This window comes from Microtus pennsylvanicus, chromosome 6 (genome assembly GCF_037038515.1).
Source record: "Microtus pennsylvanicus isolate mMicPen1 chromosome 6, mMicPen1.hap1, whole genome shotgun sequence".
Classification (NCBI taxonomy): domain Eukaryota; kingdom Metazoa; phylum Chordata; class Mammalia; order Rodentia; family Cricetidae; genus Microtus; species Microtus pennsylvanicus.
Genome location: NC_134584.1, coordinates 54,380,022 through 54,404,045, shown reverse-complemented (window position 1 = coordinate 54,404,045; position 24,024 = coordinate 54,380,022). Strand labels below are relative to the sequence as shown.

Sequence of the window (24,024 nt, the reverse complement as noted above, 5' to 3'; positions counted from 1 at the left end):
TGCTCACAGTCATTTCCAAGCTACCTAGTAATTTCATCTTCTTAATCCATGCAGGGCGACTGAGCTAGAAATCATTTACTTAAAAATATATAAAGATGGAAGGTATATACTATATATGGATGGAAGAAAGGAAAGAGAGAAGACAGAAAAACAGAAAGGGGAAACAGAAAATAAAAAAAGATGAATAGAATGTTTAGATGGTACTTACAGAGGGAAGATTTCTGGAATACAGAGTGAGAGGGAAAGTCAGCTCCCTGCTTGCTTCTGCATCTTAATAAAACATCTGGACTCTCAGTGAAGCCTAAGTTAGCATGTTGGAGTAAGATAATAAATGGCCTGTGCTCTTATTCTAGTTTGCCAGTCTGTTACAAACTATAAAGCCTTGAACATCTCATCTCCTAAGCTGCAGATTCCCCATCTCTAAAACTGGGTTAATAATGATACTGCCACACAATTTTCACATATGAGCTATAATGTGGCACCATACACCCATTAGATAAGCATAAATATTAGAACTTAATAGTAAAGTATTCCTGAGAAAAATCAAATTTTTCTCAAACTGAATTCTCAAACTCAGTTAATGGAACTAGAAGGTCATAAAGAATACAACAATAGAGAAAATTAGACATGTTCACACCTCACTCACCTATACTTCTACTAGTGATAGGCCCAAGCAAACTTAGCCTGTGTAGGGGCTAGGGAAATGGTTCTGCTGGGAGGATCTTCTACAGCAACATGAGGACCTGAGTTCAGATCTTCAACACCCATAAAAAAAGACTGAATGCAACAATGATCCTCTGGAAGCCCAATGCTGGGGTCAGGGAGAGACAGATGGATCCCCAGAGCTCACTAGCCAGATAAACCAGCCAATCAGTAAGCTCCAAGTTCAGTGGTAGACGTTGTTTCTAAAGATAAAGTGGGGACCACTGAAAAAGATACTCAACATTGACATCTGACCTCCACACACACATACATATATGCAGATCCACACACATGTGCATTACACATACAAACATATACACATTTAAAAGTAAAAAAGTCTCACACGTGTGAATAGAAACACACATAAATGTCTTTATTACTGGGTTCTTTAGTAGCCGCAGATCAAAAAAATAAAATGTGGATGTCAAAAAATGGAAGGACAAATAATATTCATCAAAGCATATTTATATCACAGTGAAAATGATTGATTTGAGTGATGTGTATTAATAGCAATGACTCTCCTACACATAGGAGAATTTTGAATTTTGAAAAGAAGATCAAGTTTCAGGCGTCAAGGTTAATAGGGCAGAAACACAGTAAAACTGGATGAAGACTTCGCCCAGAGAAAGTGAAACCTGAAGCTGGAAAGGAACACAAAAAGTCAGCAGGTGATGCTCGTGTCTCCCAAGAGCCCACAGGGAGAAGTCAGCAGGTGATGCCCGTGTCTCCAAAGAGCCTGCAGGGAGAAGGCTCTTACAGACGGGTCTGTGATGGCGGACTGATCACATTGGGTCTCCTTCCTGAGAGAGGCAGACATTTAAAATCGCTGCCATCCCTAGCTGCTCTGGTGTCACCCAACAAAGCCACTGTGGGCCCAGGGAACATCTTTCCCACCACAGTGCTCCACAGCATATGGCTTCTGGGAAATAAGACCCACATACGAGGAGGAGAAAACAGACCTCAGTCCTTTTATATAGCATCATTTGTGTAACATGTATGGTGTAGGTAACGTCATACCCCGGAGAGTGAATTGCAGAGCACTGGTGTGAATTGTACCACCTGGCTGGAGGCGGATTTGGAAATGAAAATGAACGTGCTGGGACCTAACCCATCTACAACTGGGAAAGGACAAGAAACAGATTTGTCTTTTCTCTCTTTATTCAGAAGTCAGTGAGGTAAGGTGAGCTTTGTAGTTGGGCAGCCAGTGGACTAGAGTGTGATGTGTCAGTATTTTGGTGCCCTACTGTTCCATGTCCCCTTTCCTAATGTGTGGGTGCTACATCCCCTAGACCAGTGGTTCTCAATAGTGTTGTGACCCTTTAATACAACTCTTTATGTTGTAGTGACTCCCCCATAACCAAAAATTATGTTCATTGTTACTTTATAACTCTAATTTTGCTACTGTTGCAAGTTGTAAGGGAAATATCTGTGTTTTCTGATGGCCTTAGGCAACCCTGGTGAAAGGTTCATTCAACCTACAAAGGGACCAATCCACAGATTGAGAACTGACGAACGGACGCTTAAAAGAAATCCCACACTAGCTCAGAACTGAGAAATAGATAGTTATTTAGGGGTAAACTCACAAACTCACAAATTAGAATTCTCTGCTTGAATTGTGGACAGAGATAGAATCCAGCAATCCAACAATCCAAAGCAGCCGGGGCAGAGGAAGAAGGGGCGGATGCAGGCTCTGCATCCGTGCATAGATAGTAGAAGAGGCCCAGTATATAGTATAAGGTTACCCAGTAGATAGTATAAGAGGTTACCCATAGATAGTATGAGAGGCCCAGTATATAGTATAAGGTTACCCAGTAGGCAGGTAACCACAAGCTGCAAGCCTTCCTACAACAGAGAACCAATGTCCCTGAACATTTAACACACGGGAGAGTGATCAGATATAGAAAGTGAACTCTTAGCTGTGTGGCTCGGGTGGGAAGAAATGGAGCAGTGGAAATGCTTTTCTAGGGTCACACAATACATGTTCTGCCCTCCAGGACCAGGGAAAGTTGGAAACTCCACTTATCCTTACTTTGATGTGAAAGATCGCCAGCTGAGTTCTATCTACAAATGATACAGCCCCAAACCAGCCAGTACTGCATGTCGAAGAGATGGCTCAGTGGTCAAGTGCCTGGGGCCCAAGCACAGGCCTGGGTTGGACTCCCAACACCCACGTAAACACTAGTGTGGCAGCTCCCTCCTGTAAGCCCAGCACTGAGAGGCTGAAGGGAGAGTGAATTCTGAAGTTCGCTGACAGCCAGCCTCATGGAAGTGATGAGCTCAGAGTCAATGACTCTATCTCAAAAGAAGAGGTGTGGCCAGTGACAGAGGAAAACACCCACTGTGTACTTCTGGCTTCCACACAGGAACACATAGGGGACCACGCCCACACATATGCATAAATTAATAAGTAAATAAATAAAGCATGAAACAGCAATAAAGCTTAGTTAAAGAATAAAAGTTAAGCAACTTAAGACTGTTCTCCACTTAGGTCAAATTCCGTGCTGACTACACATTCAGATGCTGGGCCCAGGATTTAAGCCTCAGAAGCCTGGGCAGTCTTCCAGTCATGAGTGCTGCCTGCAGCTCAGCGCCTGTGAAGCCCACTCCCTCAGTGCTTCACTCACACAGAAAGTTCTCAAGCCTTCATTAGCTCAGTGTTAATGGACAGTCTGATCCTTGGAACAACATATAGAAGCTGTTCAGAGACAGGCTCTGTGGCTTCCTTAGCCCGTGGTTCTCTGGAGGAGTCGGTGAAGAAACTGTAATAGCACTGGGATGGGACCAAAGGCTCATTATGTCGTAGGAAAAGCAGAGGTTTCTCCCCCCCCCAAGTCAATCCCATGTTAGATCGGCTGTGCCACGGGCAAGGGGTGAGACATCCACTGTGCATGCTATTGCATAATGGAGGGCTTTAGTGTTTCACTCAGCCATTCGGATTCTGTGTTTCTAAGCAATGATATCATAAGAGCTTCATCAAATACCCTCTCTCCCAAAGGACAGAAGTGGGCATAGCTGCTTCTCTTCCATGTTTTTAATGTGACAACAGTTGCAGGAACCTGTGGGTAACTTCTCAGAGAGAGGCGCTCCCTACTAAGGCGGGTCCCTCATTAGGAATTCCCCAAAACGTCCTTCAGGGACAACAGCATCAGAAGAATGGCCCTCTTTTCCCTCCTGGGTTGTTACCTGCAGTTTTCTGGTGGCCCTTGCTGTCCAGTGCCCCATGGCAGGCATGTGACTGCAGACACTTGCTGACCAGTCGGATAAGTGCCTAATCTCTGCTAGCTCCCTTAGGGAGAAGGCCCTTGCAGATAGGTCTGAAGACGAGGCGGGGTGGAGGTACTAGGAAAATGTTGCCCCCATCCCGCTTCCTTCCACAGGCTTTTCTTTTAGCCTAGTCCTCTCCTGAGATCCTAGCATACACAGTTCAGTTGCCGTCTTAGTTGGCTGTATACCACAGCTTCCCAGAGAAAGAGACAGGTCTCAACAACCACCATTTCCCTCTTAGAGTCACAGACTCCACCAGCCCAGGAGTCTCACACCAGAAGGTTCCTAGTGCTTTTGTTTATTTCCTTTTGCTTGGGCCTAGGATGGGTCTGTCGATTCTCTCCTGGGTGGGGTACGCTGAGAAACAGAAAGTAGCTCCAATGCTGGGCTCTAGCTTACTCTATGAAAATAACTAAATTATCAAACATATTCTGTAACTATAAGTATTAATCCTCAGCTTTGTACCGTGTGGTAATTCACAGGATCCAGGGCTCTGGCTTTATTTTACACAAATGAACACTGTGGCCTTATTAAGCTGAGATCACTAGATCTGTCCTGTCATAAGTTTCAAGGGCAAAACCATCATACATGAAGGGACCATAAAATTTGCAATACCCAAATTCCCTCCGCTGAATGTTTTCAGCCTTAACTATGGTGGGTGAGTTGAATTTGCTCCACTGCCCCTGTCAGAGCAGTCTGACTGAGCCCAGCTCTGTTTGTTTTGAGCCATTATAAATATCAATTTCGTAAAATAACAAAATATGCTAGTTAAAACATCCAAGTGACTCGAAGATCCACAGTTATCATTTAAGAAGTAGTCTGAATGGCTTGCTAGCTCTTCTCTAGTATTTTCACATTTTCTGGTAGAAATTTGGTGTTCTTTGCCATTTAAAATGACATCCTGAGAGTCCTATTTTCTTCAATCCCAAAGAAGTCCATGTATGTTGGATCTGACAATTTGGGCATTATAATCTTTTTCTTCACCAAATGATAGTCAGGTCCGAATGAAGAGTAAGCTATGGCTGGCTCTGCTGACGATGCCATCATCACGCTGTTCACAAAGAACCATTGCGAACAATAGCACAATCTCACTTGAGAGATGCTGAAGCCAAGGCATGGAGAAGAATGGACAGGCTGGCGTGTTCGGGATCGATTCAGTGTGTCACCTTGGTGACAGTGACTGCAAATGTTCTGCCCGGTATTTACAAAGTTTCCCTGTGCACTGGCTATATTGTGTGTTTTGTCTGTAAGAAATACCAGTCTGTATTCTTTCAGCACAAAATAAAGACCCCGTTCTTTCAACACAAAATAAAGACCCTATAACGGAACTTTTTTGTCAGTTACTAAGTCCTTGCCACTTTTGATTCTAGCTGTGAAACGGAAATGGGATAAAGTGAAGTCGCACTGCAAAGAAAACCACCTTCCTAAGGTCTATGCTTTGATTTCACAGAATAGCAGGAGCAGGCATCTTCCTAAGGTCTACACTTTGATTTCACAAAATAGCAGGAGCAGGCATCTGTTGTGATTGCTTCAAAACAAACTAACCGTATAAACCTTACAGAAAGGCAGGCGCCAGCCACTTTAACTTGCTGCCTAGAATACCATCTGACGTCAAGCGGTATTATTTGCAGGCAGGGTGCTATTCAGTTACTTATTGAGATGGTTAATCCTCATTGTCACCTGGATAGAGTCACCTAGGAGACAGGTTCTGTCTATTCAGGCAGGGATGGAGTGATGGGGGAATCGCACTCTGAACGCAAGCAACGCTGTCTCCTTGGCTAGGGCTCCAGATAGAACAAAAGAAGGAAATGGAAAAAGCCACTTGGTTCTGCTCTCCTGCTTTCTCTGTTTCTTGGCCCTCAGTAACGTGAACTCAGCCACGTTATTACGCCCTCCCACCAAGACAGACAGAATCCTCTGAGAGTGAGAGACAACATAAACCTTTGGTCCTTCAGCTGTTCTGTACTTTGCACAGTGGCAATAGCAGTGACTAAAATACCCACTGTGCTTGGCCACACAGCACACGCCTATATTCTCTGCATTCAGGAGGCCGAAGCAGGGGACCATGAGTTCAAGCCCAGCTTTGACTTCCTAATGAGTGCTTGTCTCAAAATACAAAAAACCTAAATTATTAATATTCACAAGAATAGATTAGCCCTGCTGGTTCTTTCTAAATGCTCCAAATTTAATTAAACTAAACATATATTTTGTTGGTTAACAAATATTTTTTTTTCAAAAAGCAAACCACCGCTTAGAACTGTTTTAAATTCCCAGGAAAATTGAGAAGGCAGTGTCCCCATACACTTGGCCTTGTTTCTCTATTATTAACATTATTAGTGCATGCTTATCAAGATTATGGAACAAATACTGATACATTGTTTTTTTTATTTTTAGAACAATCTTACTTTACATACCAATCCCAGTTTCCTCTCACTCCCTTCACCTTATCCCTACCCCACCCTGCATCCACTCCTCAGAGAGGGTGGGGCCTCCCATAGGGAATCAACAAAGTCTGCCACATCACTTGAATCAGGACCAAGGCTCTCCCCACTGTATCTATGCTGAGCTATATCCCTCCATAGGGAATGGGCTTCAAAGAGCCAGTTCACGCACTAGGGATAAATACTTGTTCCACTGATAGTGGCCCCACGATCTTCCCAAGCCACACACTGTCACCCTCATTCAGAGGACCTAGTTCTGCCTTGTGCTGGTTCCCCAGCTGTCAGTCTGGAGTCAGTAAGATCCTCCTAGCTTGAGTCAGCTGTTTCTGTGGTCACCACCATGGTCTTGGCTGCTTTGTTCATATCGCTCCTCCCTCTCTATGACTGAACTCCAGGAGTTTGACCCAGTGCTTAGCTGTGGATCTCTGCATCTGCTTCCATCCATCCATGACTGAATGAAGGTTCTAGAATGACAATTCAGGTAGTTATCAATCTGATTACAGGGAAAGGACAGTTCAGATGCCCGCTCCACTATTGCTTAGATTCTTAGCTGGGGTCATCCTGTGGTTTCCTGGGAATTTCCTTAGTGCCTGGTTTCTAGCTGACCCCACAATCTTTCTTTTTTATTGATTTTTATTGAGCTCTACATTTCTCTCTGCTCCCCTCCATGCCTCTCCCCTCCCCCTTCAGCCCTCCCCCAACATCCCCATGCTCCCAATTTACTCAGGAGAGCTTGTCTTTTTCTACTTCCCATGTACATTAGATCCATGTATGTCCCTCTTAGGGTCCTCCTTGCTTTCTACTTTCTCCGCGATTGTGATTTGTGGGCTGGTTTTCTTTGATTTATGTTTTAAAGCCACTTATGAGTGAGAACATGTGATAATTGTCTTTCTGGGTCTGGGATACCTTACTCAAAATAATGTTTTCTAGCTCCATTCATTTGCCTACAAAATTCAAGATGTTGTTTTTCTTCTGCTGTGTAGTACTCCATTGTGTAAATGTACCACATTTTTCTTATCCATTCTTCAGTCGAGGGGCATTTAGGTTGTTTCAAGGTTCTGGTTATGACAAACAATGCTGCTATGAACATAGGTGAGCACACGTCCTTGTGGCACAATTGAGCATCCTGTGGATATATACCCAAAAGTGGTATTACTGGGTCTTGAAGAAGGTTGTTTCCTAATTTTCTGAGAAATCACCACACTGACATCCAAAGGGGCTGTACCAGCTTGCATTCCCACCAGCAATGTAGAAGTGTTCCCTTTTACCCACAACCAACATAAGTTGTTATTAGTGTTTTTGATCTTGGTCATTCTTATAGGTGTAAGATGGAATCTCAAAGTTGTTTTGATCTGCATTTCTCTGATGACTAAGGATGTTGAGCATTTCCTTAAGTGTCTTTCAGCCATTTTAGATTCCTCTGTTGAGAGTTCTCTGTTTAAGTCTTAACTCCATTTTTTTTATTGGATTGTGTGTTCTTTTGATGACCAATTTCTTGAGTTCTTTGTATATTTTGGAGATCAGACCTCTGTCTGATGTGGGGTTAGTGAAGATCTTTTCCCATTCTGTAGGCTGTCGTTTTGTCTTGTTGCCCATATCCTTTGCTTTACAGAAGCTTTTCAGTTTCAAGAGGTCCCATTTATTAATTGTTTCTCTCAGTGTCTGTGCTGCTTGGGTTTTATTTAGGAAGTGTTCTCCTGTGCCAATGCATTCAAGTGTACTTCCCACTTTCTTTTCTATAAGGTTCGGTGTAGCTGGCTTTATGTTGAGGTCTTTGATTCATTTGGACTTGAGTTTTGTGCATGGTGATAGATATGGGTCTATTTTCATTCATCTGCATGGTGATATCCAGTTATGCCAGCACCATTTGTTAAATATGCTTTCTTTTTTCATTTAATATTTTTTGCTTCTTTGTCAAAAATTGGGTGTTCAAAGGTGTGTAGATTATATCTGGGTCTTCTATTTGGTTCCATTGGTCCTCCTGTCTGTTCTTATGCCAATACCAGGCTGTTTTCAGTACTGTAGCTCTGTAGTAGAGTTTGAAGTCAGGGATTGTGATGCCTTTAGAACTTCTTTTATTGTACAGGATTGTTTTGGCTATCCTGGGTTTTTTGCTTTTCCATATGAAGTTGAGTACCATTCTTTCGAGGTCTGTGAAGAATTTTGCTGGGATTTTGATGGGCATTGCATTGGATCTGTATATTGCTCAAGTAATCTCTTTCCTTACTCTCCCTCTCTGTCCTTTACCCAACATGATCTTCCCAACCCCTCATGTTCTCCTCTGTTGGGTACTGCAGACCCGCAGACCCTGAATTTTCTGTGACTCCTTGCCTGCTGGAGTAAACAACTTGTTTTCCTATGCTTGCAGTTGCTCTGAGCATGAGACTCTCATAAGTTCCTGAAAGCAGAGGAGTGGTTTCTGGTGAGCTTGCAGCTGAAAAGTCCCAAGAACTAGGGCATGGCCATTAGTCAAATAAGCTGCCCTGGGATACAATAAAGGGGCCATTCATTCTTGTTTCAAGGATGATTCGTGTCTGAGTGTGTGTGTGCGTGCGTGTGTGTGCGTGTGCGTGTGTGTGTGTGTGTGTGTGTGTGTGAGAGAGAGAGAGAGAGAGAGAGAGAGAGAGAGAGAGAGAGAGAGAGAGAGAGAGTGTTTCAATCTCCAACCCCTTGCCCTACTTGCAAACCATGGCGTGGTAGACAGGTGGGATAGGTGGGATGGCACACTCCTCCTTTCCCCCCTTCCTCCCTCCCCACTCTCTTCTCACCTTCCCACCTTTCTTCCCCTCATGCTGCCAATTCCCTAAAGATATCTTATCTACTTCCCAGTCCCAGGGAGGGGGGATCCACGAATATTCCTCTTAGTTCTCCTTGTTTCCAGGTGAAAGAAATGGTTCAAAACTTGAAAACTGAAATAAAGACAATAAAACACAAAGGGAATTCTGTTACACTGTTTTTAACTGAAGTCCACCATTCATTCAGTCTGTTTCCTTGAATTTTTCTCTCGGTGTCCTTTCTCTGTCCTTGGATCCCATTCAGGGATTCTAGCATTGACCAGACATATCACAGGCTTCTGTCTTATTTATCTGATGTTTTCCTCACGGCTATGCTCTGGGGGAGAAATATTGCAGAGGTGAGGTCTGCATCTTCTCACATCCCATCAAGGATGCTTGCCACCAACATGATTTATAACTATCGATGCTGGCCTTAATCCCTAGACAAAGCAGCATTTATCTGGGATCTCACCTCAGCTGCTCCTTCTCCCACCCCTCCTTCTCCTGCCCCTTTCTATACTGTACACTTTGGAAGGGCACTACCAGACACAGACAACACTGAGTTGTGTGTTGGAGGGCTCCCTCTTTTAGGGCATAGTAGCTACATAAAACAGTATTTTGAATTACTTTTTGCAGGATACTCTTAATAGTTAAAATCCAAAGTAAGTGTGCAACAACCTCTGGATAGCTAATCTCCACACCAATGAAACAGCTGTTCCCTAACTGCAGTGTCTACAGCTTCTCGTGCTTTTAATCTTACAGGAGCCTCTCATTACAAAGAGAGCTGGTCTGCACTCTCTCCTGTCCCCAGAGTAAACTCATCTCCAATGTTTGCATCCATTTAGGCTCTCTTGTCACATCTCTTGCTCCCATTCTATACTGGTCCTCTGACGTCTGAGCCTCTGTGAAATCCTATACTGGTCCTCTGACGTCTGAGCCTTTGTGAAGTTCTGTGGTTTCAATAAATGCATGAGAGCCACTATTAGAGTATTGTATAGATACATTATCACATCCTGAAATCCCTTCCCCTGCCCTCTCCAATCCCTGGAAAGCACTGATATTTTACTATTTGTATAATTTTGACTTTCCAGATTGTCAAAGAGTTGGAATCATGAAGAATGCATCCTTTGAAGTTGACTTCTTCCATTTGAATATGCTTTAAGCTTCTTTCATGTCTTTTTATGGCTTGAAAGATCATTTCATAACAGAACAATATTCCACTGTATAAATATGCTATTTTATTTGTCTATACTGTTGAAATGTCTCTTAGTTGCACCCAGTTCTTTGGATAGTAGAAACCTATCATGAATAGTCAGGTAGGTTCTAGTGTTTTCATTTTATTTAATAAGTACCTATGAATCTTATTGCTGAATTTCCTGGTAAAACTATGGTCAGCTTTGCAAAAACTGCCTGAACACCTTCCAAAGTGGCCATTTTGTCCCCCCCACAAGCAATGATTAGGAGGCCCAGTAACATTTTCTTAAACTAGAGCAGCAAGCCTTCAGGCACATAGAATCTCATTGCCACACAGCAGCTCTGCTGTGGGGATTAGGGCAACATTCAGTTTCCATGAGTTATGTCTCCTTGAGAAGCAACAATGAACTTCTGTCCCTCTCTGGAAATGGCATTTATGTTTAAAAGATCATAACAGTGTCACCCTTGTCTTGTTCTTGCTGCAGTCACACTATGGCCATGTAGCATGTCCGCCAGCTCCTATCTATAAAAGGCTACTGGTGACATTAGGCAAATAAATCTATAAGTAATCTCAGACATACCCAAAAAGAGAGAAAATTACCTAGTGGTACCAGGCTTGAGCAGACAATACAGAAAGGAACCTGTACTTTTAAGTTTGTGTTGTTGAGTTCACTGACCTCCTTTGTGGTGTGTGGGGGGAGGGGACTGGATGCTTCCATCCAGTTATTTACAAAATAAATAGAAATTCTATGTGTACAATATAGATAATTGCCCATGTTTCCTTTAAAAAAACACTGATGGGCTGGAGAGATAGCTCAGTGGTTAAGAGCACTGACTCTTCTTCCAGAGGTCCTGAGTTCAATTCCAGCAACCACATGGTGGCTCACAACCATCTATAATGAGTTCGGGTGCTCTCTTCTGGGGTACACATGCAGGCAGAATACTGTATACATAATAAATAAATAAATAAATCTTTAAAAAAAACACTCATGGTTAATGTTATTGTCTAAATCTAGAACCACCTGGGAAATGGTCCCCTGGGTAGGCCTCTGAAGAGTTAGAGGCCTCAACACTGACAGTCAACCGGTCAAGAATGCCTTTGTTTTAAACAGTGAATGCCATCGTCTCTTTTCTCCAGACAGCAGCTACAACAATCTACCTCTATCCTAAGACTGCAGTTTCCGTGATTGCTCCATTTTTCTGCAAAGGTGGCTTCGAGAGTACAAATAGCAAGGACTAAGAAAACTGAACTGACAGGGGAAAATTTTCCCAACTTGCAGAACATCCTCTCATTGAAAACTTCCATCTCACAGCTCATAATATAACACACTTAAGCCTCTTCCAAACAAAATTCATGTGTGGAAGTACAAAGCAGATGAAAGGTTCATGCGAGCCAGCTCTGCTACCCTCGAATGCTCAGAGTCAGAAAAATATCCCCTCTCAGCTAACCCACACACTAAAACCCTAGCTCCTAAAGTGTGCTTTCCCTTCAAATGATCCCAACCTATTTCTGCCAAGTTCAAGTTTTCTCTGTAAAGACAAAGAGAGAGCAGAGCCAAAGAGAATCCAGAGTTCATTTGCTGAGCTTCTAGGCATCAAAAATATGCATTGATATCCTGCTACCTTGAATGTCATTTGGGCGGATGGATGAGGAGATAACAGCTTTGAGATTGAGACGACGCAGGGCACAAGAAGGACCGTGGGTACTTTAAGTGGAAACCAACTCTGATTTGACTTGATGTTAACCAAATTCAGAGGGAAGATGATAAAGACAGATTGACAACTTTATATTTTATCCTGAACATATAAAAGCCAACCAACAGAGATAATAAATATTAAAGTACTTGTTTTCAGCTTTAAAAGAAAAACAGCTTAAAGCCTTTATTTCTATAACACCTCTTTCTCTGATGAGTTCAGAACAATTAACGCCCACACCTAATTAGTCTTCACAGTTTGAAGTTTCTTATAATGGAGAAGACTTTCCAGGGATGCTACTCGTGATTCATTCTAGAGACTCTAGGGGATAATATTAAAGGACAGAAAACTTTCTGAATCTATTCAGGTCACTTCAGTCCATAATTTAGAGTGGAAATATTGTCCACCTGGAGCTTTCAGGAGTGCCCTAAGAACCAGAAAATTTTTCAGACTGGGAAAGAAAAAATCATGAGCCAAATCCCTCACTTGGTAATAGCCTTTGGAGTTCTGAATTAGCGGCATTCAGGGACTGAGTTCCACCTTATCGGGGAAGAATACTGATGACTAGAGTATCACCAGCCTTACTCATCCATGACCTCTGAGAGCTGCAGTGACAACCAATATGGCGAGGTGTGCCCATCTGTGCAGTAAGACATGGATGGCATGTAATCAAATGCTTTCTGATTGGATTTAAGGTCTACTGCACAAGATGAAACCCATCCATGGCACCATGACTGGGATGAGAACCTGCAGCTACACAGGTGATAAGCCCTGCTGCTGTTTTTCTTCCAAATGACCGCAGAGTTACACTGATCGCTAATGACTCATCATTATGCTCATACACTAATGCATCTCTCCCTCATCCCGCATCAGAGATGCTTCTATTTGCAGCAGACGGCAATGATATAAGGACCCACAGCTGATCAAGACGTAGAGAAGAAAAGACTGTGGAATGTTCGGCTCTATCACTGTTTAGAGACGACTGCAGAAGAAGGAGTAGAAAGATTTTAGAGCCAAGATGATAGACAACTACAAGGAAACTGTTTTTCAGACACAGAAAGGCGGTTGCACAAATAAACTCACAGCAGCTGTGAAAGCATCACAAGACCTGTGCAAGCTCAATCCAGAAAACAACATGGAGAGAGAGAAGGCACTAGGTCATAGCCTAACTGAGGGGCTATTGGCAATTGATAGCGGATGGGAAGGAGAGAGTCGGGTTTCTTTAGTGGTATAGCCCTGGTGAGTTGCCCATGCTCCTGCGAAGGCCATTATTTCCAAGTTGGACTCAATGGTAAGTCCTAGGGGAGCTTGGGGGTGTGCTGAATATGATCAATAGGTTCTCAAAAATCAAATTTTAAAGTTTCAAAATAATAATTAATTAATTAATAATTTTCTCAAATATAGACTCTGAGAGTACAAATAGCAGGTCCTGGGGAAAGCAGTCTTCAAATTTACATCTCACATAGAGAAGTAAACAAGTTTGAGGAGTTCTAGAGAAGGTTGCCCGGGAGCCACTCTATGATGCAAACAGCCTTCTTAACAGAGTGGGCTGTCACATAGTCCCTAAACCTTGCAGGAAAACACTTCAGCAAGACGACATCAACACACAGAGAAGAGGCATGAGATGCTAGGGACCCAGCCTAGGGGCAAGGTGAAGTTCTCAGTGTCTTCCAGATCTCGTATTCCTTCCCAAGCAGTTAGAAGTGTTAATGGTTATATGAAATTTGATCCTTGCTGGCAAAGGAATGCCTTGCTTGTGTTACAGCTGCTCCTACTGCTCTGGAGAGGAGGTTGGCTCCAGGAGCCTGCCACTGGGCTGGGCATGGAACTCAGTGGCACAGCACTTGCCTGGAATTTGTAAAGCCCAGGATGCTATCACCTGCATTACAACAGAAAAAATAATTCCCAGTGATGTGTATTCAAGATATGACCAGTGTAGAGTTGTCTCTTGGTATCCTTGGAGTATTGATTCCAGCTCCTCTTCCAGACACCAAAACTCATAAGTGTTCTTATCTAAAATGGTTTGGCACTTATGTCTGACCTACACATGTTCTCCTGTATATTTCAAGAAGCTCTAGATTGTTGGTAGCACATAATGTAGTGTAAAAGTTGTTAAAACACTGCTTATAGGACAGTGACAAGAAAAACGTCTGGACACACCCTACACAGTTTTCCTTAACGACTATTAGCAGGGATGTGGGACTGTGGGACTTATGGGTTGACAGCACTAGTTCTGAACATCTGCTGTGGCACTTCATGCCTTAAAGCAACATGCATTTATTTTCCTATAGTTTACAGTACTGTTGGTGAGAAAATCAAAACCAATTCCAATGAACAGAGATCAGGACATTGGGAGAGCTGTCATCCCTTCAGAGGCTCTAGAATAAATGGATTTCCTTGCCTTTTCCAGTCTCTGGAGCTGTGGTTCCTTGGTGTGTGGCTTCTTGGGTCTATCAAGCATGGTATTCTGTCTTCATGATGTGTTCTTCCATGGTTAAATCTCTCTCTCTCTCTCTCTCTCTCTCTCTCTCTCTCTCTCTCTCTCTCATTCCCTTTCATTCATTCGTTTTGTGGCAATGGGGACGAAAATTAAGCATCTATGCCTGTTAACTGGGTGCTCTACCACAAGCGCTACCCTCACCATCTGCCATCTTCTCAGGATAGTGCTTGGGACTATGTTTAGGCCTGACCATGAAAATCAAAGATTATCATCCCCATTTCAGGATCTTAACCACACGTGCCTGTATAGTCCCATATACAGGCTTCAGGAGTTGGGACTGGGACATCTTTAGAGGTTATTACTCAACCTACCTCAGTCATAAGCCATGTATTCCCATACCAGCAAAGCACTGGGCATGTGGGAAAGAGGAGACTATGGGGAGAAAATAGGGAAGGGCATCAAGCCAGTGTAAAACTGAGCCTGTAGAGCTAGGAAAGCAAATACTTGTGGACTCTGTGCTTCTGATTATCCCCTGAAGTGCAGAGCGCACCCATGTTCAGTGTTCACTGATAAGGCTTGGATCCATTTTCCTTCCTAAATGACATTTATTATATTCACTAATTATAATATCAAACCTACTCACAGAAGAAATTTTGGAAACTTTAGAAAATAAGAATTTTTTATGTTATTTGATGAATAATAATTTGATGCATACTCAACCTTTCTGAGCCTGAATTTCTTTATTTCCATATGGGTTCTTGCTGTGTCTAGGCTGGCCTTGAATATGCAGTCCTCCTGCATCAGTCTCTGAATCCTGAAACTGAAGACCTATATCCTTACTTTAGGTCATTTTTCTTTAACTACATCCTTGAAACATTTCAAGTCTGCTCTGCCATGAAATACCTGCTCAGAGTGTCAGCTTCTGCAATTCTATTGTCTTGACTAAAAGATGTTGTATCCATTAGAGTCAAGAGTAAACTGAGGCACCAGCCTCCTCCCTCTTTTGTTGTCTATTAGTTACCATTAATTTCTAGATAGCCAGCATCTAATTAAACACATTTGAATTCCTGGTCCAGCTCACAATGATTCATTTGCTATAACTGTTGATGGCATATCAAAGTTTTGACCATTTTTATTCAGGTCATAAATCAGTATCTGCCTTTCCCAGATCAGAAGCTATGCTGCTACTATAAATCACAATGGAATGCAGACGTGAGCTATTAGTTTGCCTGTCAAACACCCAAAGAAGGGTGTGGGGTGGAAAGATAAACCCAACGTTATTATTTTATGGTTTTGGTTGTTGTCGTTGAGCATACTCTTAATGGTTAAAGAAAAATATATATATAGCAGATAGAAAAGGTGACCCGCTAGTTCACCTGAATCTCACCCACAAATAAAACCTAGTTACAAGTCAACCAATCAGTAATGAGATGCTATTGCCCTTCAGGGTGGGTTAAAGAAGAGTGGAGAGGGGTTACTGAGCTTGACAATGAAGGCTTTGGTGTAATCTAGAGGGCACCATGCTCTTCCTCACCCTTCATTCACTCCTTGTTTGTGTTGTGAGAAAATGCAGAGAGCCCAGGCACACACACCCAGTGCAGGGTAAGATTTCAGTGCAGAAACCCTCTGATTTACCATCCCATTTCATTCTGATTTTCTGAATGCAAGTCTGCTCACATTTTTAGGACTTGGCTATCCAAAAACTGGATTAAGGTGTAGGCTACTAAGCAACAGCCAGCCATAATGGTCATTTAAAACATCCTGGAATCAATCAGAAATATAACGTTGTTATCCCAGACTTCCAGAATCAATCCCCTATGTAATTGGCAAAATGTAATTAGATCCCATGGCCTCCAAAGTAGAGCGTAGTCTTGTGTGAAGTACAAAAATACCTACTGCTAGTAGCACACCATAGCTCCCTAGAGTATTTTAGTGACACCAAATTTATGCCCAAGAATATGGCACCAAAGACATTGAAACCAGCCAGTCTAACAGAAGTCTAGAAGCTGATAACATTCCAGAGCCCACGCATAGTGAGTACACCTCCTTCACTGGAAAGAGCAAAGGACTCTTGAAGGTGAGCCTGACTACCCTCAGAAGGCTGAGATAGGAGAAAAACAAGTGCAAGGCCACCTGGACTACTGTTGAGTTCAAGTTCAATCTATGCAAATTAGTTAGACCTTGTCTCAAAATTAAAAATCAAACCAAAAGAAGGAGAGGGATATAGCTCACTAACAGAACACTGGCCTAGTATGTATGAGCCCCTAGGTTCTATCTCCAGGACCACAAAATCCAAATAACAAAAACATTGGACATATTTAAAGTGCACAGTTTGAGAATTTTTAAAACAAGTATCACACCCTAAACCTATGAGCACAATTAGGATAGTGAACATGGTCAACATCACCAAATATTCCATGTGTCCCCTATTCAAATGGTCCGGATATACTCCCTTCCTCCACTAGTACTGACAGCAACTATTCTGTTTTCTATCATTTGAATTCGTTTTTATTTCTATGGGAGTATTGGACAAAAGCAATGATACAATGTATACTCATTTTTGTCTGGTTGGATCCATTATTGTCACACACAAACACACACACACTTCCTTTTTTAATTACTGAATTCATCACATGGGTCCATCACAATTGTTGATAGCAATTTAGGTTGTTTCTAGGTTTCAGACATTACACTCATAATCGCTACGAACATTAGTCTTCCTGTCAAACAGAGACACTCTGATTCCACCTGAGTAAATACCCGAATGGGAATGACTAGATTGCGTGGTGCACACTCATTTACCATTTTAAGAGCCTTCTAAACTGTTCTCTGATGCATCTTTTCCACTTTCCACTTCCTCAGTGGTGCATGAGCATGCCAGCCTCTCCATCCTTCAGCAGCGTCTGGTGCGGTTATTCTGTGTAACCCTGGCTGCTCTGCAAGGTGTGCCTCTGTCTCTTACTGTGGCTAGGTGGACAGGGAGGGGCACCATGTGGACTTCCATTTGTCATCACAGGATGGTCTAATATCCCAATTGCGATCATGATTAATCCAATCTAAACATGCGCTAAAATATCATATGTCAAAAAAAAGAAAGGAGTCACACAAAAAGTAGTGAAATGTAAATACAGTCCGTATCTGATTGGTGGTAGTGTAAATTAGCATCAATTTCTATGTTGGCACAATTTGCAGCGCACTTGTAAGGTATTTTCATCTGAGGACGCTGAGTATAGGCTACAAAGAAAATCTCTTCCATTTTTACAAGTTCTTTCCCATAAAACTATTAAAAAATAAAGAATGACAAGCTTACTGGACCTTGAGGAGCTTAGGACAAAATGAAATAGAAAAGAAGCTAAGCATTTAGTACAGTTGGCTAATATAACTGCCATTTCATAGAGACTATTAAATATCTACACATTTCTCAGATTTCACAGCAACCCAAAATGCAGCTACTTGACAGGAGTCTGGCTAGGAAATATATAATAATAAGACTACCCGTTTGGTAATTGGCTTTTATCACATGGTCTGTTTACAGGCACTTTTTATTTTGTCAGGAGAAATCCTCCTGTATTATTTATATAAATGCATTATCACCACTCTTGCTGGATCAGTGAACTAAATGACAGCCTAATTTGAAGCATGTAAAAAAAAAAGTCCTCTAGGGAAATCTGTGGTTTGGGGAAAGAATATCATATAGCCTTTCAGAAGAGAAATTCGTGTGATATGAACAAGAAAAACGTAGGAAAGCAAGCAATGCCATGAGAACTGAGTGCATGCTCCTGAGATGAGATTGTGCAAAAGCAAAATCCAAAGGGAAATAAAAGCAATTGCATTGTTGTCTTATTTTAAGAAATTTCCCCAGATGCCCCAGTCTTCAACAACCACCTCATTAGTCAGCAGCCATGAACAATCAAGGCAGTACCCCCACTAGCTAAAAAGAAAAAAAAATGTAGGACTTGCTAAAGGCTCATGTATTTGTCAGAATATTTAGTAATTAACTTCTTTTAAGTTATGTGCATTTTAGACAGTGCTATTGCATACTAATAACACAGTGTAGCTGTACGCACTGAGAAGCCAAAACCTTTGTATGATCTCACAGTATTTCTGAGGAATCCTTGGGATTGTGCTGAGGCAACACAGTAGATGTGTTGTCATGGTTACCGTGTAAGTGGAGTGTGGTACTGGATGGCATCACTACCGTATCACCAGGCCGTGAAGATCTTTCTGCTCCATCGGAATCTCGTAGAACCACCATCGTACACACACTTAGTCATGGGCTGAAGCATGATGTAGTACACGGCCATAGTCAGATATGTTCCACAGAGCACTGCAAAGTTGCTGCTTATTTAACTAGGGCCTCAGAAACATTTTCCACAGTAATTTGCCACCAAGAGCTGCTTTATGCAACTACTAAAACCGAGAAGAAAATGTCTTTTGGGGATGTTAACACATTCGTTTGTTCCACTTTTAACAGTCTGGACAGAATGGAAATGTGGACATCTTTTCCAGGAAGCCTTGTTTAATGGCGTCTTCACTTTCTGCAGGCCCTGCTCCTTTCATCTGGTGATGATAGGTTCAGTTAGTTCATCTGTTGTTTACCTATTATAATTTGTAAGATTCCAGCAGAAGGGGAAAAAGAAAAAAAATATACCACAAGTCTCCTTACTATTTTTGTAACTCTCATTTCTATAATGTAAAATTAGCTTTAAAAAGATTTTTAAAAAGGCAAGATTTTGACCTTGTGCACAGTATACCACAGTTTGTATAAAATGGAAGAAGCAATATAATAGGATTTTATGTCTACACTTCTCTCTAGAAGTATGAACAAGGCACAGCTAACTCAGGAGCAGGGGCATCAAGGTGGGAGTTCAGGATGAAAAAGTAAACTTTTCTCAGAATATTAATGAAATTTTGGATGTTCTATCATATTTATGCTTTACCTATTCGAAAGATTAATACCATGAAGCGGTGGACAGCATGGAAGAGCCTTTCCCACTCCAGAGTTCTCCCATGAGGCCAGGAAAGGATATTCAAGCTCTTTGTACCCCGTGTTGTTTACCTGTAAGGTCAGCCACAGGAACTGACCGAGGGTGCTTCCTAATGAACATTCCCCATGCTGCCCTCTCTCTAGGGATTGCTTCCCAGGAGCACAGCCTGACACACTAACCTACTCTTGCAGTGAATTTGTGGAATCTGCACAATAAGCTACTTCTCTGAAATAGTCTGAGAATGCTGTCTCTTTTGCTCTCAGCATCTGTCCCTCCATGCTTCTCAGCACAATACATGGTATCATAGCGATGACTGACACCGAGGGATACAGTTAAGCTTATGGTGAGTTGGGAATATGCTCATCTGGATTGGAAGGCTACACTTACCTGAATTCTGTCACTTGCTGTGTAGACGAGGTATGGACTGTTATCTCATTGTGGAGATTGTTTCCTGGAGTGCTCCTGACACCCATGTGGCAATCTAGTGCTCTGACAAGATTGTCACATTCAGAAGTGAATGTCACTATGGTGCTCAGCCAGGCATTGGGTGGGTAGTGACTGAAAGCTGGTCTGGAGGAGACTGCCTCAACCTCGGACCTGTAGAGGAGCAAGGGAAAGACTTGCTTGTCATCATGCAGTCTCAAAATGGAATCTCCATTGTCAGATAACACAGAACTCGGAGATTGCCAGGATGGTGTGGACACTTGACAAGGAACTGGCCAGCTCAGGACATTTACAATTAGTCTCTGCCCGAGAACACTTAGAGTACCCTGAAATCGTATTGTTCAGATATGCATAAATCTGATGAAGCTTTTTCAAATCTTAACAGCAGTCTTAAATACTACATGATTTTACTGACTGGCAACACTATAGAGAAACTTTTTTCTAAGTCACAATAATTCTAATGAATAGGTAAGTTATAGAGGAAAGATTAAATTATCTTTCTGTTCTCTCTATAGAGTACCCATATTACAAAACCATTTGCAACCTGAAGAATGTGGTTAGAGAGTACGCAGGCAATCCCATGACTTGGGAAGTAGCAACAAGAGGAACAGATGTTCAAGGTCATCCTCGGCTACACTGTGAGTTCAAGACCAGCCTGGGCTTTGTGAGACCTTGTCTCAAACAGCTGTAGTAGCAACAGCAAAATAGAGCATATTTGTAATCTTAGACTAGGACACGGCAGAACAAGACCCTCATGCCTTCCTGGGGTCACCTGCCTGGGCAAGAAGAAGAGAACACAGGTCTGCCCTGAACAAAAAAGTAGGAAAGAAAAATAGAATGCCAGTCGATAAATTAAAACATTGTGCTGTACCTACTGGAGGTCCTGATGCCTACTTTGAGTGGGTATAGATCAAGTGGGCCACCTTCAGGGCACACTCTTCAACCCAGTGAGCAGCTTGACGTCTGAAGAATATGCATCATGCTCTAAGTTTGCAGGTTTGGTGGATTATCACTCATGTGGATTGCTGCTCCTCTAAGTAACCTCTCACTCATACTCTTATATGTATCGGAATAAAATACCTTAGTACACCAAAAAAAGAAAGCTTAAAACAAAAAACAACCCCTGCTCTCACAGCTACACAATGTCACACATGCAGAGGAACTAAGACAGTCCCATGCAGGCTCCCTAGTTGTCATTGTCAGTTCAGACTCTGTGAGCTCCCATAAGCCAAGATTAATTGAGTCTGTGAGTTTTCTTGTGAAGTCTTTGATTCCTCTGATCCTACAGCCCTAACCATAAGACTGAAACTGACCATAATGAGACCCTGACACTGACCCTGACCCTGACCCTGACCCTACCCCTAACTGACTTCAGGAATACTGCACCTTACGAGCACAGTGCCAAGGCACAATGTGGGTTTCTTGCCCTCTAGAAGTCATGTGACTATTTAGACATCAATTAGTTTCCTAGGTGGGTACACTGAAAAGTGCAACACTCCCCTTACATCTCTGTCTGAAATTCCGGAAGACTAAGAAGGAGCCAACTTCCAGGGGATTAGTACACTCCTGTGAGTGCAGCACTCAGGATGCTGCAGATGCACTGTAATTAGAGAGTATGGGTTCCATGAAGCCTGTCTCAAAGAAAACCATCAACAAAAGATACGGTTAGTAATGACGCTTTGGAGGTAGGGTTTATTCCCATTTTACTTGTTGAGACAGACTCATCTCCCAAGCTGTCCTCACACTGGCTTTGCAGGTTCACCTTGAGCCTAGATCAACGTGCTGTCATTGCACAAGAACTGAGACTTCACATAGAGCCCACAAGGACAATGAGGACAGCACCAGCCATTGACCCCAGGCCTTGCTACATGCTAGGCACTCAGTCTGCCAATGCAAGTGTGTCTACAGCAGTTGTCTTTCCTTTCCCACTATGCATTTTTTTTTTCTCAAAGGGGAAGAATCTCACTGTAACTCAGAGAGGCCCATAACTAAGTATGCACTGTGTCTCTGGTGCAGAGTGGAGAGTCTGGGGGCTCTTTTTCTGGGAGGACCCACTATTTCAGGTTCCTCTGCCTAGGAGTCACCATACACTTGTCAGCAAAGGGATGGGTGCGTTCTCTATGTGCTTAGGGATCCTGGGAAAATATACTAAAATTGAGCACATGGCTTCCATGTCTGTACCCTTAACCCAAATTCAACACTGTAATCAAGCCACAGATTCTTCCCGAAGGTGTTTTCAAACACCTGTACTTAAGGAAGGAGAAGGTTCCTCATTTACATGCAACTTAACGTGGTTTTGCAGTAATATTCATTTGTTCATATTGATGAACAGAGGGATTCTGAGGAAGGAATGAGACATGCCTGTGCAATCTTGGGAAAGAAAAGATCAGTTCTCAACACGGGAAGTACTAGGGGCCTTCCAGTGATGCTAACCGGAACTCTGGTTGTGGTAGGAAGAGGCATTGAAAGGCTTCCTCTGTGTTCCCAGGGAGACTCCTAGAAAGGGAACCTGGACTTGTGGTCAGTTCAGGAAAGCTAATTAGCAGGGTGGCAAAAGCAGTCAGCCATGACACCAGCAGTCCCTTCCTGGACATTCTACTGTATCCTGGAGACCTCTTGGAATCCCGATGATGTCGCCAGTGTTGTAGCAACACCAACTGCCCTTAGGGCATTCCTTCAGTGCCTATCAGGGCCACCATTAGCCATGTTGTCAAGACTGAGGAGTCTGTTTGGGAGAGAGAGTGGAAGATGTCCAGAGAAGAGAGAGAGGCAGAAGGAAGCTGTCGTTCATTGTCAGAGAAAAACACGAACGAGTAAATGGCTCTGGCGAAGGCAGCGTGAGTCCTGGCTAGGGGATATGGAGCTTGTGGTGGAGGTGGGCTTGAACTGGGCCTTTCAGTAATGGGGCACCCGGGAGGGTGCCTCTGAGAAACAAATGGACTTCCCTACTGATCATAACTCGTGAAAGCCAAGGATTTCAAGAACATTAGTTTGTTCATCTCTTAACACAGAGGCTGATCAGGACAGGACAAGGCTGTTGTTTTAGGAACACCACTTGGCTTTGACATTTACTGTAGATTGAAGCTGTAAGGAGATGGCAGAAGGAGACCATCAGGACGAAGGGAGGGATTAATGTGTCCATCTTAGGGCACACATCCCTGCACCTCACCCTCAGTAGATTACTTTAAGTTCGCTTTATGACACTAGCCACACGGAGAGGAAAATGCTTCTGGCCAAGAACTTGTGTCCACAGACTGTACAGCAGAACACCTCTGACCGCCTCTCCCTGACCATGGCCACATTAGGGTTCTGAATCAGCAGTTGAAGGTGGCAGGCAGTTCTCTAGTGTAGCCCAACAAACGTCCGAGGCATAAGATCAGGGCAGAGATTGCCTGCTTCCTGTCAGCTTCAGTGTTCTGGGCTGTCAGTGGGGTGACTTGATGAGTCTGCTGGCCATGTTGTGCCCCTGTGTGACTCTTCAATCCACAGCCATGGGCCTGGAGCAGCCAGGAAGGACATCTGGGCTCCTCACAACAGGCAGGCTTCAGGACTCTGGACCATGCTGCATCCTGTGCTGCTGTGAAGAAGCCTGAGAGGTGATTGGTGTCTCCTCCTGCAGCCTGTGCAGGGAGGCAAAGGAAACTCCAGGCTACTTATGTAGCCACATGCCTAGAGTGATGGGTGAGCTGAGATCCAGAGAGGAGAAATCTCTCAACTAGGCCCAAAATATTATTGTTGGCAATGGCTTCCCAATGTCATCTTTCTGTTTGGGCCTCAGGGTGGTCTGTCCATCCTCTATGCCTTGTCGCTATGCAATTTCACTTGTGTTCTATTGTCCCACAGATACTGCTACGGAGCCATCGGTCCACCCAGTGCTCCCCACAAAGACACCAGTGGAGGAGAAAATGGAGAGGCTGACCACGGAGCTGCAGCTGATGACCAACCAAAGAAATGAGCTGCGAGAACGCATCATCTTCATCACAGAAGGCTCCGTGGACAATAGGTATCCATCGGGTCAGACTTCATGGGAGGGAAGGCCATGTCACCCTTGCCTGCTTTCTTTAGGGTCGTGGGTTCCACAG

General features: G+C 43.1%; 1 long non-coding RNA gene across 5 annotated transcripts in view; it reads right to left on the bottom strand.

Annotated features, from left to right (window-relative positions):
* Positions 1-1,124: 1,124 nt before the first annotated feature.
* The window catches only part of LOC142851995 (uncharacterized), a 45,459-nt gene continuing 22,559 nt past the window's right edge, over positions 1,125-24,024 (bottom strand). For 3 of the 5 annotated variants that reach the window (XR_012910897.1, XR_012910895.1, XR_012910899.1), the window contains 2 exons: positions 19,886-20,095; positions 5,466-6,871 (listed from right to left, as the gene is read on the bottom strand). This is a non-coding gene — a long non-coding RNA (uncharacterized LOC142851995). Of the gene's footprint in view, positions 1,344-5,465; positions 6,872-19,885; positions 20,096-24,024 lie in introns of those variants that run through there. The other 2 variants (XR_012910896.1, XR_012910898.1) reach the window with 2 other exon arrangements.